The following is a 13,270-nucleotide window of genomic DNA, read 5'->3' on the forward strand; positions in this document are numbered from 1 at the left end:
TTTTCAGCCTTCTTGCACTGTTTTTTCCTCATCTTTGTGGATGTGTCTACCTTTGGCCTTTGATGTTGGTGATCTTTGGTTGGGGTTTCTGTGTGGATGTCCTTTTTCATTAATGTTGATGCTATTCCTTTCTGTTTGTTAGTTTTCCCTTCATGAGTCAGCCCCCTCTACTGCAGGTGTGCTGGAGTTTCCTGGAGGTCCACTCCAGACCCTGATTGTCTGGGTATAACCAGTGGAGGCTGCAGAACAGCAAATATTGCTGCCTGTTCCTTCCCCTGGAAGCTTCATCCCAGAGGGGCACCTGCCAGATGCCAGCCAGAGCTCTCCTTTATGAGGTGTCTGTTGACCTCTGTTGGGACGTGTCTCCCAGTCAGGAGGCATGGGGGTCAGGGACCCACTTGACGAGGCAGTCTGTCCCTTAGCAGAGCTCAAGCACTGTGCTGGGAGACCCACTCCTCTCTTCAGAGCTGGCAGGTAGGAATTGTTAAGTCTGCTGAAGCTACGCCCACAGTTGCCCCTTCCCCCAGGTGCTCTGTCCCAGGGAGACGGGAGTTTTATCTATAAGCCCCTAACTGGGGTTGCTGCCTTTCTTTCAGAGATGTCCTGCCCAGAGAGGAGGAATCTAGAGAGGCAGTATAGCTGCAGCAGCTTTGCTGAGCTGAGGTGGCTCTGCCCCGTTTGAACTTCCAGGCAGCTTGTTTAAACTGTGTGGGGAAAACCACCTTCTCAAGTCTCAGTAATGGCAAACACCCCTCCTCCCACCAAGCTCCAGAGTCCCAGGATGACTTCAGACTGCTGTGCTGGCAGCAAGAATTTCAAGCCAGTGGATCTTAGCTTGTTGCGCTCTATGGGAGTGGGACTTGTTGAGCTAGCCTTCTTGCCTCCCTGGCTTCAGCCCCCTTTCCAGGGGAGTCAACGGTTCTGTCTCACTGACTTTCTAGGCACCACTGGGGTATGAAAACAAAAACAAAAAAAAAAAACTCCGGCAGCTAGCTCAGTGTCTGTCCAAAAGGCCACCCAGATTTATGCTTGAAACCCACGGCCCTGGTGGTGTAGGCACCCAAGGGAATCTCCTGGAGTGTGGGTTGTGAAGACCATGGGAAAAGCGTAGTATCTGGGCTGAAATGCACCCTTCCTCATGGCATGCTCCCTGACAGATTCTCTTGGCTAGTGGAGGAAGTTCCCTGAACCTTTGTACTTCCAGGGTGAAGCAATGCCCCACCATGCTTTGGCTTGCCCTCCGTGGGCTGCACCCACTGTCTAACCAGTTCCAGTGAGAGGAGCCAGGTACCTCAATTGGGAATGCAGAAATCACCTGCCTTCTGCATGGAGCTCACTGGGAGCTGCAGACTGGAGCGGTTCCTATTCGGCCATCTTGCCAGCCACTAAGATTTTTAAATAGAGAGAAAAAGTAAATAAATATGGACCACAGGTTAGGGTGACAGGAGAGCTCTTACTTATTTTGAAGCACAAGAGAGCAATTGTCTCATGAAGGCACAATACATGTGGAATTATTAAATCTGATACTGAGAATGCTGTAAAAAGGACATAGAATATTTCCTTGGAATTTCCCACTTTTTGAAAGTTACTAGCTTTTTCAATAGAAAAGTTCCTCATTTAAATTTCAGACAGACTACAACTGATTACCCTATCTGAACGAGGCCAAACATTTTCTGACTAGAATCCTAGGTTGAATTATTCAGTAAAATATTATAAATATCTGTAGAGATTCATGTACATGGCTGAATTGACTTGTATTTTAATCAGCAATTTATACATGGTACCCTTGGATATTTGATAGTGTTTTTAAAATTACACATTATTTACATTTTGATGTATATTTGGTTCAACCCTGGTGCAACTGAGCACAAACACAAAGCCTTTTATCTGAATTGAACGTTTATATTTCTTCCTTTTTTATTTTTTTTCTTTTCTTTTTTGAGATAGAGTCTTGCTGTGTCGCCCAAGCTAGAGTGCAGTGTTGTGATCTTGGCTCACTGCAAACTCCTGCAGTTCAAGCAATTGTCCTGCCTCGACCTCCCAAGTAACTGATGTTACAGGCAGGTGCCACCACGCCAGGCTAATTTTTGTATTTTTAGTAGAGGTGGGGTTTTGCCAGGTTGGCCAGGCTGCCCTGGAACTCTGGACCTCAAGTTATCCACCAGCCTCAGCCTCCCAAAGTGCTTGGATTACAGGTGTGAGTCACCACGCCCAGTCACGAAATTGTTTTCATATATGATACATACATTACCATTCTTTTCTGCTGGTGTAATTAATAATTTCTATACAAATATATCATACATGTATTTCAAATTTTATGATTTATCATTTTCTCTTAATTTTTAAAGTATTCATAGTCAAATCTATTAATCTGTTGAATCTGTTGCTTGGAGTTTTCTGTTTTTAGTGTTATGTTTAATATTGCTAAAATAAACATGTGTATAATAAGGTCTGGCGGTCCTAGTTTGTCTGTCTACCTTTTTACCTGGGGTAAATCTGTTTATCTACATATAAGGATGACCACTGACTCTGGACATGTTCACCACTGACAAGACTGGCTAGAATGAAAAATAAAGGAAATAGGAATGTTATAGGCCTCCATTCATGTCAAAACAAAAAGAGATTTACTCTGAACATCACAGATGACATCAAGATCCCTAAATCCTTTAGAGAGTAATTATCTGATTTTAAGCTGATGTTAAATGCCACTGTAACAAAGATGGGGAACTTCCTTATTCTCATTCTTTAGATTTACTCTGCTGCTTGTCCATAATACTCACCTTCTGAGTGAAAAATATCTGTGGGCTGTAGTGCTGTGTCTATTAGTTTGACACAATAAGTGAAGGCTACAGTACATAAATAATACAAACAACCATATATCATAAGAAGAATTCCAGATCCTGTGTAACAGGGTACTCGCCTTTCCCCAATATGAAGCTTTTACTAATAGCTGGTCCAGTCAGAACTTATCCCATTCAAAAGAATGCCCAAAGCATAAACAAACTGAAATGGATCTGTACATATATAACAAGGAAAAAAAAAAAAAAAAGAAATTAACAAACAAGCAGAAAAATGGAAAAAAAAAAAAACTACTTTGGCAGATAAAGAACATCAATAAAAACGTCACCAAGGAAATAATTTTTTTTAGCAAATATCATCTTTTTTTTTAAAAGGAATAAATTTCCATTATACAATAAGAGCACAATGCAGAAACACAAAATTTACTAAAAAGCTGGAATATCCACAACTCAGAAAAAGGAGAAAGAAAATATAGTGCAATCCTAGTCTCTGATAAAACAGACTTTAAATCATCAAAGATCAAAAGAGACAAAGAAGGCCATTACATAATGGTAAAGGGATAAATTCATCAGGAAGAGCTAACTATACTAAGTATATATGCACCCAATACAGGAGCACCCAGATTCATAAAGCAAGTCCTTAGAGACATACAAAGAGACTTAGACTCCCATACAATAGTAATAGGAGACTTTAACTGTCAACATTAGACAGATCAATGAGACAGAAAGTTAACAAGGATATCCAGGAATTGAACTCAACTCTGCACCAAGGGGACCTAATAGACATCTATAGAACTCTCCACTACAAATCAACAGAATATACCTTCTTCTCAGCACCACATCGCACTTATTCCAAAATTGACCACATATTTGAAGTAAAGCACTCCTCAGCAAATGTACAAGAACAGAAATTATAACAAACTGTCTCTCAGACCACAGTGCAATCAAACGAGAACGCAGGACTAAGAAACTCAATCAAAACCGCTCAACTACATGGAAACTGAACAACCTGCTCCTGAATGACTACTGGGTACATAATGAAATTAAGGCAGAAATAAAGATGTTCTTTGAAACCAATGAGAACAAAGATACAGCATACCAGAATCTCTGGAACACATTTAAAGCAGTGTTTAGAGGGAAATTTATAGCACTAAATGCCCACAAGAGAAAGCAGGAAAGATCTAAAATTGACACCCCAACGTCACAATTAAAAGAAGTAGAGAAGCAAGAGCAAACACATTCAAAAGCTAGCAGAAGGCAAGAAATAACTAAGATCAGAGCAGAACTGAAGGAGATAGGGACACAAAAAACCTCCAAAATATCAATGAATCCAGGAGATGGTTTTTTGAAAATATCAACAAAATTGATAGACCGCTAGCAAGACTAATAAGGAAGAAAAGAGAAGAATCAAATAGATGCAATAAAAAATGATAAAGGGGATATTACCACTGACCCCACAGAAATACAAACTACCATCAGAGAATACTATAAACACCTCTATGCAAATAAACTAGAAAACCTAGAAGAAATGGATAATTTCCTGGACACTCTCCCAAGACTAAACCAGGAAGAAGTTGAATCCCTGAATAGACCAATAGCAGTCTCTGAAATTGAGGCAATAATTAATAGCCTACCAACCAAAAAGTCCATGACAAGACAGATTCACAGCTGAATTCTACCAGAGGTACAAGGAGGAGTTGGTACCATTCCTTCTGAAACTATTCCAATCAATAGAAAAAGAGGGAATCCTCCCTAACTCATTTACCAGGCCAACATCATCCTGATACCAAAGCCTGACAGAGATACAACCAAAAAAGAGAATTTTAGACCAATATCCCTGATGAACATCGATGCAAAAATCCTCAATAAGATACTGGCAAACTGAATCCAGCAGCACATCAAAAAGGTTATCCACCATGATCAAGTGGGCTTCATCCCTGGGATGCAAGGCTGGTTCAACATACGCAAATCAATAAACGTAATCCAGCATATAAACAGAACCAAAGACAAAAACCACATGATTATCTCAATAAATGCAGAAAAGGCCTTTGACAAAATTCAACAGCCCTTCATGCTAAAAATGCTCAATAAATTCGGTATTGATGGAACATAACTCAAAAAAATAAGAGCTATTTATGACAAACCCACAGCCAATATCATACTGAATGGGCAAAAACTGGAAGCATTCCCTTTGAAAACTGGCACAAAGCAGGGATGCCCTCTCTCACCACTCCTATTCAACATAGTGTTGGAAGTTCTGGCTGGGGCAATCAGGCAAGAGAAAGATATAAAGGGAATTCAGTTAGGAAAAGAAGTCAAATTGTCCCTGTTTGCAGATGATATGATTGTATGTTTAGAAAACTACCTTGTCTCAGCCCCAAATCTCCTTAAGCTATAAGCAACTTCAGCAAAGTCTCAGGATACAAAATTAATGTGCAAAAATCACAAGCATTCTTATACACCAGTAACAGACAAACAGAGAGCCAAATCATGAATGAACTCCCATTCACAATTGCTTCAAAGAGAATAAAATACCAAGGAATCCAACTTACAAGGGATATAAAGAACCTCTTCAAGGAGAACTACAAATCACTGCTCAGTGAAATAAAACAGGACACAAACAAATGGAAGAACATACCATGCTCATGGATAGGAAGAATCAATATTGTGAAAATGGCCATACTGCCCAAGGTAATTTATAGATTCAATGCCAGCCCCATAAGGCTACCAATGACTTTCTTCACAGAATTGGAAAAAAACTGCTTTAAAGTTCATATGGAACCAAAAAAGAGCCCGCATTGCCAAGACAATCCTAAGCCAAAAGAACAAAGCTGGAGGCATCACACTATCTGACTTCAAACTATACTACAAGCCTACAGTAACCAAAACAGCATGGTACTGGTACCAAAACAGAGATATAGACCAATGGAACAGAACAGAGTCCTCAGAAATAATACCACACATCTACAGCCATCTGGTCTTTGACAAACCTGACAAAAACAAGAAGTGGGGAAAGGATTCCCTATTTAATAAATGGTGCTGGGAAAATTGGCTAGCCATAAGTAGAAAGCTGAAACTGGATCTTTCCTTACTCCTTATACAAAAATTAATTCAAGATGGATTAGAGACTTAAATGTTAGACCTAATACCATAAAAACCCTAGAGGAAAACCTAAGTAATACCATTCAGGACATAGCCATGGGCAAGGACTTCATGTCTAAATCACCAAAAGCAATGGCAACAAAAGCCAAAATTGACAAATGGGATCTAATTAAACTAAAGAGCTTCTTCACAGCAAAAGAAACTACCATCAGAGTGAACAGGCAACCTACAGAATGGGAGAAAATTTTTGCAATATACTCATCTGACAAAGGGCTAATATCCAGAACCTATAAAGAACTCAATCAAATTTACAAGAAAAAAACAAACAACCCCATGAAAAAGTGGGCAAAGGATATGAGCAGACACTTCTCAAAAGAAAACATTCATACAGCCAACAGACACATGAAAAAATGCACATCATCACTCGCCATCAGATAAATGCAAATCAAAACCATAATGAGATACCATCTCACACCCGTTAGAATGGCAATCATTAAAAAGTCAGGAAACAACAGGTGCTGGAGAGGATGTGGAGAAATAGGAACACTTTTACACTGTTGGTGGGATTGTAAACTAGTTCAACCATTATGGAAAACAGTATGGCGATTCCTCAAGGATCTAGAACTAGATGTACCATATGACCCAGCCATCCCATTACTGGGTATATACCCAAAGGATTATAAATCATGCTGCTATAAGGACACATGCACACGTATGTTCATTGTGGCACTATTCACAATAGCAAAGACTTGGAATCAACCCAAATGTCCATCAGTGACAGACTGGATTAAGAAAATGTGGCATATATACACCATGGAATACTATGCAGCCATAAAAAAGGATGAGTTTGTGTCCTTTGTAGGGACATGGATGCAGCTGGAAACCATCATTCTTAGCAAACTATCGCAAGAACAGAAAACCAAACACTGCATGTTCTCACTCATAGGTGGGAATTGAACAATGAGATCACCTGGACTCGGGAAGGGGGACATCACACACCGGGGCCTATCATGGGGAGGGGGGAGGGGGGAGGGATTGCATTGGGAGTTATACCTGATGTAAATGACGAGTTGTTGGGTGCTGACGAGTTGATGGGTGCAGCACAGCAACATGGCACAAGTATACATATGTAACAAACCTGCACATTATGCACATGTACCTAGAACTTAAAGTATAATAATAATAAAAAGAAAGAAAGAAAGAAAGTATTGTAGCTGTCAAAATCTGCACATCAATCGCTATGTTTAGTGCCCCTACTTTGTTTCCAATTCACTCCAGATGGTTTTTGCTCTCCTGGCACTCCCAATGCTTACCATGAGACAAGACAAAAGTGAGTTTTCCACCAAGACTGCAGACAAGTAAGGAAGTCAAACGTCCACCTCCAATTTTTACTTTGAACTTCAGAATCCATGGATTTAGGGGAATTCTTTGTAAGTGACATTATGACAAGAACCACATGATTATCTCAATAGATGCAGAAAAGGCTTTTGACAAAATTCAACAGCCTTTCATGCTAAAAACGCTCAATAAATTCGGTATTGACAGAACGTACCTCAAAATCATAAGAGCTATTTATGACAAACCCACAGCCAATATCATACTGAATGGGCAAAAACTGGAAAAATTCCCTTTGAAAACTGGCACAAGACAGGGATGCCCTCTCTCACCACTCCTATTCAACATAGTGTTGGAAGTTCTGGCTAGGCTATTAGGCAAGAGAAAGAAATCAAGGGTATTCAGTTAGGAAAAGAAGAAGTCAAATTGTCCCTGTTTGCAGATGACATGATTGTATATTTAGAAAACCCTATTGTCTCAGCCCAAAATCTCCTTAAGCTGATAAGCAACTTCAGCAAAGTCTCAGGATACAAAATTAATGTGCAAAAATCACAAGCATTCTTATACACCAGTAACAGACAAACAGAGAGCCAAATCAGGAATGAACTTCCATTCACAATTGCTTCAAAGAGAATAAAATACCTAGGAATCCAACTTACAAGGGATGTAAAGGACCTCTTCAAGGAGAACTACAAACCACTGCTCAGTGAAATAAAAGAGGACACAAACAAATGGAAGAACATACCATGCTCATGGATAGGAAGAATCAATATCGTGAAAATGGCCATACTGCCCAAGGTAATTTATAGATTCAATGCCAGCCCCATAAGGCTACCAATGACTTTCTTCACAGAATTGGAAAAAAACTGCTTTAAAGTTCATATGGAACCAAAAAAGAGCCCGCATCTCCAAGACAATCCTAAGTCAAAAGAACAAAGCTGGAGGCATCACGCTACCTGACTTCAAACTATACTACAAGGCTACAGTAACCAAAACAGCATGGTACTGGTACCAAAACAGAGATATAGACCAATGGAACAGAACCGAGTCCTCAGAAATCATACCACACATCTACAGCCATCTGATCTTTGACAAACCTGAGAGAAACAAGAAATGGGGAAACGATTCCCTATTTAATAAATGGTGCTGGGAAAATTGGCTAGCCATAAGTAGAAAGCTGAAACTGGATCCTTTCCTTACTCCTTATACGAAAATTAATTCAAGATGGATTAGAGACTTAAATGTTAGACCTAATACCATAAAAATCCTAGAGGAAAACCTAGGTAGTACCATTGAGGACATAGGCATGGGCAAAGACTTCATGTCTAAAACACCAAAAGCAACGGCAGCAAAAGCCAAAATTGACAAATGGGATCTCATTAAACTCAAGAGCTTCTGTACAGCAAAAGAAACTACCATCAGAGTGAACAGGCAACCTACAGAATGGGAGAAAATTTTTGCAATCTACTCATCTGACAAAGGGCTAATATCCAGAACCTACAAAGAACTCAAACAAATTTACAAGAAAAAAACAAACAACCCCATCAAAAAGTGGGCAAAGGATATGAACAGACATTTCTCAAAAGAAGACATTCATACAGCCAACAGACACATGAAAAAAAAAAAAGCTCATCATCACTGGCCATCAGAGAAATGCAAATCAAAACCACAATGAGATACCATCTCACACCAGTTAGAATGGCGATCCTTAAAAAGTCAGGAAACAACAGGTGCTGGAGAGGATGTGGAGAAATAGGAACACTTTTACACTGTTGGTGGGATTGTAAACTAGTTCAACCATTATGGAAAACAGTATGGCGATTCCTCAAGGATCTAGAACTAGAAGTACCATATGACCCAGCCATTCCATTACTGGGTATATACCCAAAGGATTATAAGTCATGCTGCTATAAAGACACATGCACACATATGTTTACTGTGGCACTATTCACAATAGCAAAGACTTGGAATCAACCGAAATGTCCATCAGTGACAGACTGGATTAAGAAAATGTGGCACCTATACACCATGGAATACTATGCAGCCATAAAAAAGGGATGAGTTCATGTCCTTTGTAGGGACACGGATGCAGCCGGATACCACCATTCTCAGCAAACTATCGGAAGAACAAAACCCAAATACCGCATGTTCTCACCCATAGGTAGTAATTGAACAATGAGATCACTTGGACACAGGAAGGGGAACATCACATACCAGGTCCTATTGTGGGGAGGGAGTGGGGGGAGGGATAGCATTAGGAGATATACCTAATGTAAATGACGAGTTAATGGGTGCAGCACACCAACATAGCACACATAGTATACATATGTAACAAACCTGTACGTTGTGCACGTGTACCCTAGAACTTAAAGTATATTAAAAAAAAAGAAAAAAAATGAAGAGTAAATCAGAAGTTGCTCAATGCAGAAGAAATAAAGAAAGCTGAAATGATCTAAGAATTCAAGTACAGATTTGGTACCCCAGCTGAAGCAACACGCATTCTAAATTAAAGATAAGTCATTGTGGAGTCCTACAAAAATTCTAGACCCATAGAATGTTGACATATTTAATGGTTGTTTAATCGCAAAAGGTTGGAGGTAGTTTATTTAGAAATAGATAATTGGGACAGAAATTAAGGGTGAAGACAGAATCAGTTCATTTTCAGATAAGCAAGGATTCACAACTTTATTTTCCATACATTTGGAGAATACCATTTGGTATTTTCCTAAATTATCTTGAGAAATTTTGGGGGATATAGAATAGCAAAATGAGGCTATAAAATAACCATAACAGTTGACTCAATCAAGCAATAAAATGAAGATAATTTTATATTTTTCTGGGGAAGAGCAGTGCGTTTTGAGGAAAGCTGCCAGAGGGACAAAAGTGGGAGTGGTATCTCAAAAAATAAGACTCTTAAGAATTGGATGATAATACTTGAAGCACTAGTGAAACAAATTAGTGCAGGAAGAAAATGAAGGCAATTTCAGATTATGGAAGCACTAATAATGAAAATATTATATATGAAGATATACCATAGTATATTATTTGATTATGCAGTGAAATATAATTATATAGTCACGATCATACAAATAACAGAGATTGATTTTCAATTGCTAAGGTCTTTCCCTTGGAAAAGCATGGAGAACTAAATTATAGTTAGAGCTGGTTCCAGCTAACACATGTCAACAATGTAAGAGAGAAAGTGAGAAGACAGCCACTGGAATGGAGTCAAGAGAAGAGCTAATATGCAAATATCATCATTTCACAAGAATTATGTGGTTGAAAGATTTAATCTACAGTTGACAAAACAGGTAAAAAAGGTGTAAATAAGTAACCAAAGATAAATGATAGAAAAATTAAAAATAAAGCCATAATTATATGGAACAGATAAATGCTTGATGTAGAAGAGAGGCAAATAAGATTTGGTATAAACATACTTGGTGTATTCAAAAATTTTAGTATATTTTATAATTCAAGAACTACTTATAAAATAAAAAGTAAGACAAACTCCCAAAATATTGATATAGAACCATCAATTGTGAGATATTTCCAAATAAAAGTAATCATTATGACAGTTAAGAAATGTTTTAGCAACTAAGCAAAATTTCAAATCATCTATAAAGAGAAAATAATCAAATAATATTGTATTCAACTAATCCCAAGTAAATATCGTTTCAGGAAGATAAATAAATTTTTACAAAAGTCTAAAAAAAGGAAGAAAAATAAATAAAGGGAATAATAAAGAACAAAAGGAAGGAAGTGAGAATGAAATAAAAGAACTGTAACAAAAATGTTTATATTCAGCCAAACTCAAAGTCAGACACAAAAGACAGTGAAAAATACAAATTCTGAGAGCCTTACAGAGTTCCCAAAAATATACTTAGAGAAAAAAATGTAGAAAACACAGGCCATATAGTAAAATTTTTAAAGAAAAATGAACAGAACAATTATTACAACAAAGATAATGCACAGAATAAATATCAAATGCGACCGTCAAGTATATCTGTGACAATAATGAACATAACTGGGATAAACTATCGCTAAGGTAAACCCATCTCTAGAGAGGAAATACAAGGGGTTATAAAGAAAACCTGTTTGTATGTTGCATTAAAAGACAACACAAAAACATACAAGGAAGACCGAAAATGTTTAAATGAGCAAAGTCATACTAGGCAAATAAAAACCTGAAATTTAAGATTCACTACCTTTAAATGAAGCTAAATTATAATCAGGGAAAAATTTTGTATTTAAAATAAAATGTTTATTTTTTAATGACTAAGTATATATCCCAAAATGAAAAATCCTAGAATATCTATGAAGCATAAAATTCACCATTATATAACATAAATGAGCAAAGCATTATGTATATATGTGAAGCTTAAAATATGAGGAAAAATAGAGAGAAAAAAATATTTATAGAAGGAACATTCAATTTAGCTCTCACAGTTTTATATAAGTGAACAAAAAGTATTTAAAACATCTGAATAACATAAAAATAGGCTAAATCGAGCTGATAAATCTACATACTTTTACCCCTCAAAAAACTGGCACATGTTGGGCGCAACAGGGATTGTTAATGTGTTATTTTGTTAATTCTTAAGCAAACCAACCAGGTAACTGAGGCTGAGAGAGATTAGGTCAATTCCCCATTATTCTTAGTAAACTGTGAAATCTGGGCACCAATCCAAGTTTTCTCTCCAATCCCCCAAATCTTAACCATTGTGCAATTGTATCTGCATACCTGGCTTTCCAACAGAGTCGAGCAAATAGAAGTATTTTTTGCTTAATTTTTATGAGTGAGAATACAGCATATTAATTTATAGTGTGACAAATGCAATAGGTTTTGAGCAGCAGGAAATACAAGGGGTTTCTATAGAAGTAAGTATATAGAAGTAAATTTCTCTTCTATATACTTAGAAGTAAGTTTCTCTCAGCACATTTTTAACTTAATACCTTTAAAAATTCTTTCTAAAATTCATCAAAATTCATTTTCATAATAACTAAATAAATTTCTACCAGGCCAGGGTATTTCTTAAAATACATAATTTAAACACAATAAAGAATGCATTGGGTGTTAATGTCTTATTTCTAACAGAAAATCTCATGAAAGTTATAAAATTCAACTATAAATTTAAATTTTCGTAGGCAATGAAATGTCCACAGAAATAGCAAAATATTTAGCACTTGTTTATATAAATGTACGTTAACTGATTATTGAGGTAAATCTAAACAAGATATATCAAGTATAATACATTTAAAAGAAGACCAGAATTCATTTCCAGTTTCCAGAGAATATTTTTTTAAATATCAAAAATATATTTTAAATATAAAAAATTAAAATAGGCCGGGCGCGGTGGCTCACGTCTGTAATCTCAGTGTTTTGGGAGGCTGAGGTGGTCGGATCACAAGGTCAGGAGATCGAGACCATCCGAGCTAACAAGGTGAAACCCCATCTCTACTACAAATCCAAAAAGTTAGCCAAGCATGATGGTGGAAGCTTGTAGTCCCAGCTACTCGGGAGACTGAGGCAGGAGAATGGCATGAACCCAAAAGGCAGAGCTTGCAGTGAGCTGAGATCGCCCCACTGTACTCCAGCCTGGAAGATAGAGCAAAACTCCGTTTCAAAAACAACAACAAAAAATTAAAATAGATAATACATAATATATAATAAATATTAAAAATATTTTATCTTTTATAAAAGGAAATCCAACAAAATTTAAAAAGTAGAAATAGTACAGATACCCATTTCTGATCATAACTCACCAAACCTAGAAAATAATAACATAATGATTGCCATAAACGGCACAATTAATACCTTTGAAAGTATGTCTTTATTATGTGTAAGTGTATTTACATTTCTAGAAATAAAATTAATAAACAAAGGGACATAGGATTTTGCATTTTTAGTCTCCATACTTTACCAATTAACCACCGTCCAGAGAGGCAAAGGAATGACAATACAACATATTATCTTTTAACTTCCCCAACAAGAAGGTTTAAAAAAATTATTTTTCATTAGTATAAAAATCTAAGCT

The 13,270-nt window shown here is 37.2% G+C and overlaps 1 long non-coding RNA gene across 1 annotated transcript in view; it reads left to right on the plus strand.

Moving 5' to 3' along the window:
- The first annotated feature begins 401 nt into the window (after positions 1-401).
- The window catches only part of LOC105487794 (uncharacterized), a 28,960-nt gene continuing 16,091 nt past the window's right edge, over positions 402-13,270 (plus strand). Inside the window, exons 1-2 of the long non-coding RNA XR_011620626.1 lie at positions 402-474; positions 10,354-10,546. This is a non-coding gene — a long non-coding RNA (uncharacterized lncRNA). The remainder of the gene's footprint in view (positions 475-10,353; positions 10,547-13,270) is intronic.

Source organism: Macaca nemestrina, chromosome 3 (genome assembly GCF_043159975.1).
Source record: "Macaca nemestrina isolate mMacNem1 chromosome 3, mMacNem.hap1, whole genome shotgun sequence".
NCBI lineage: Eukaryota > Metazoa > Chordata > Mammalia > Primates > Cercopithecidae > Macaca > Macaca nemestrina.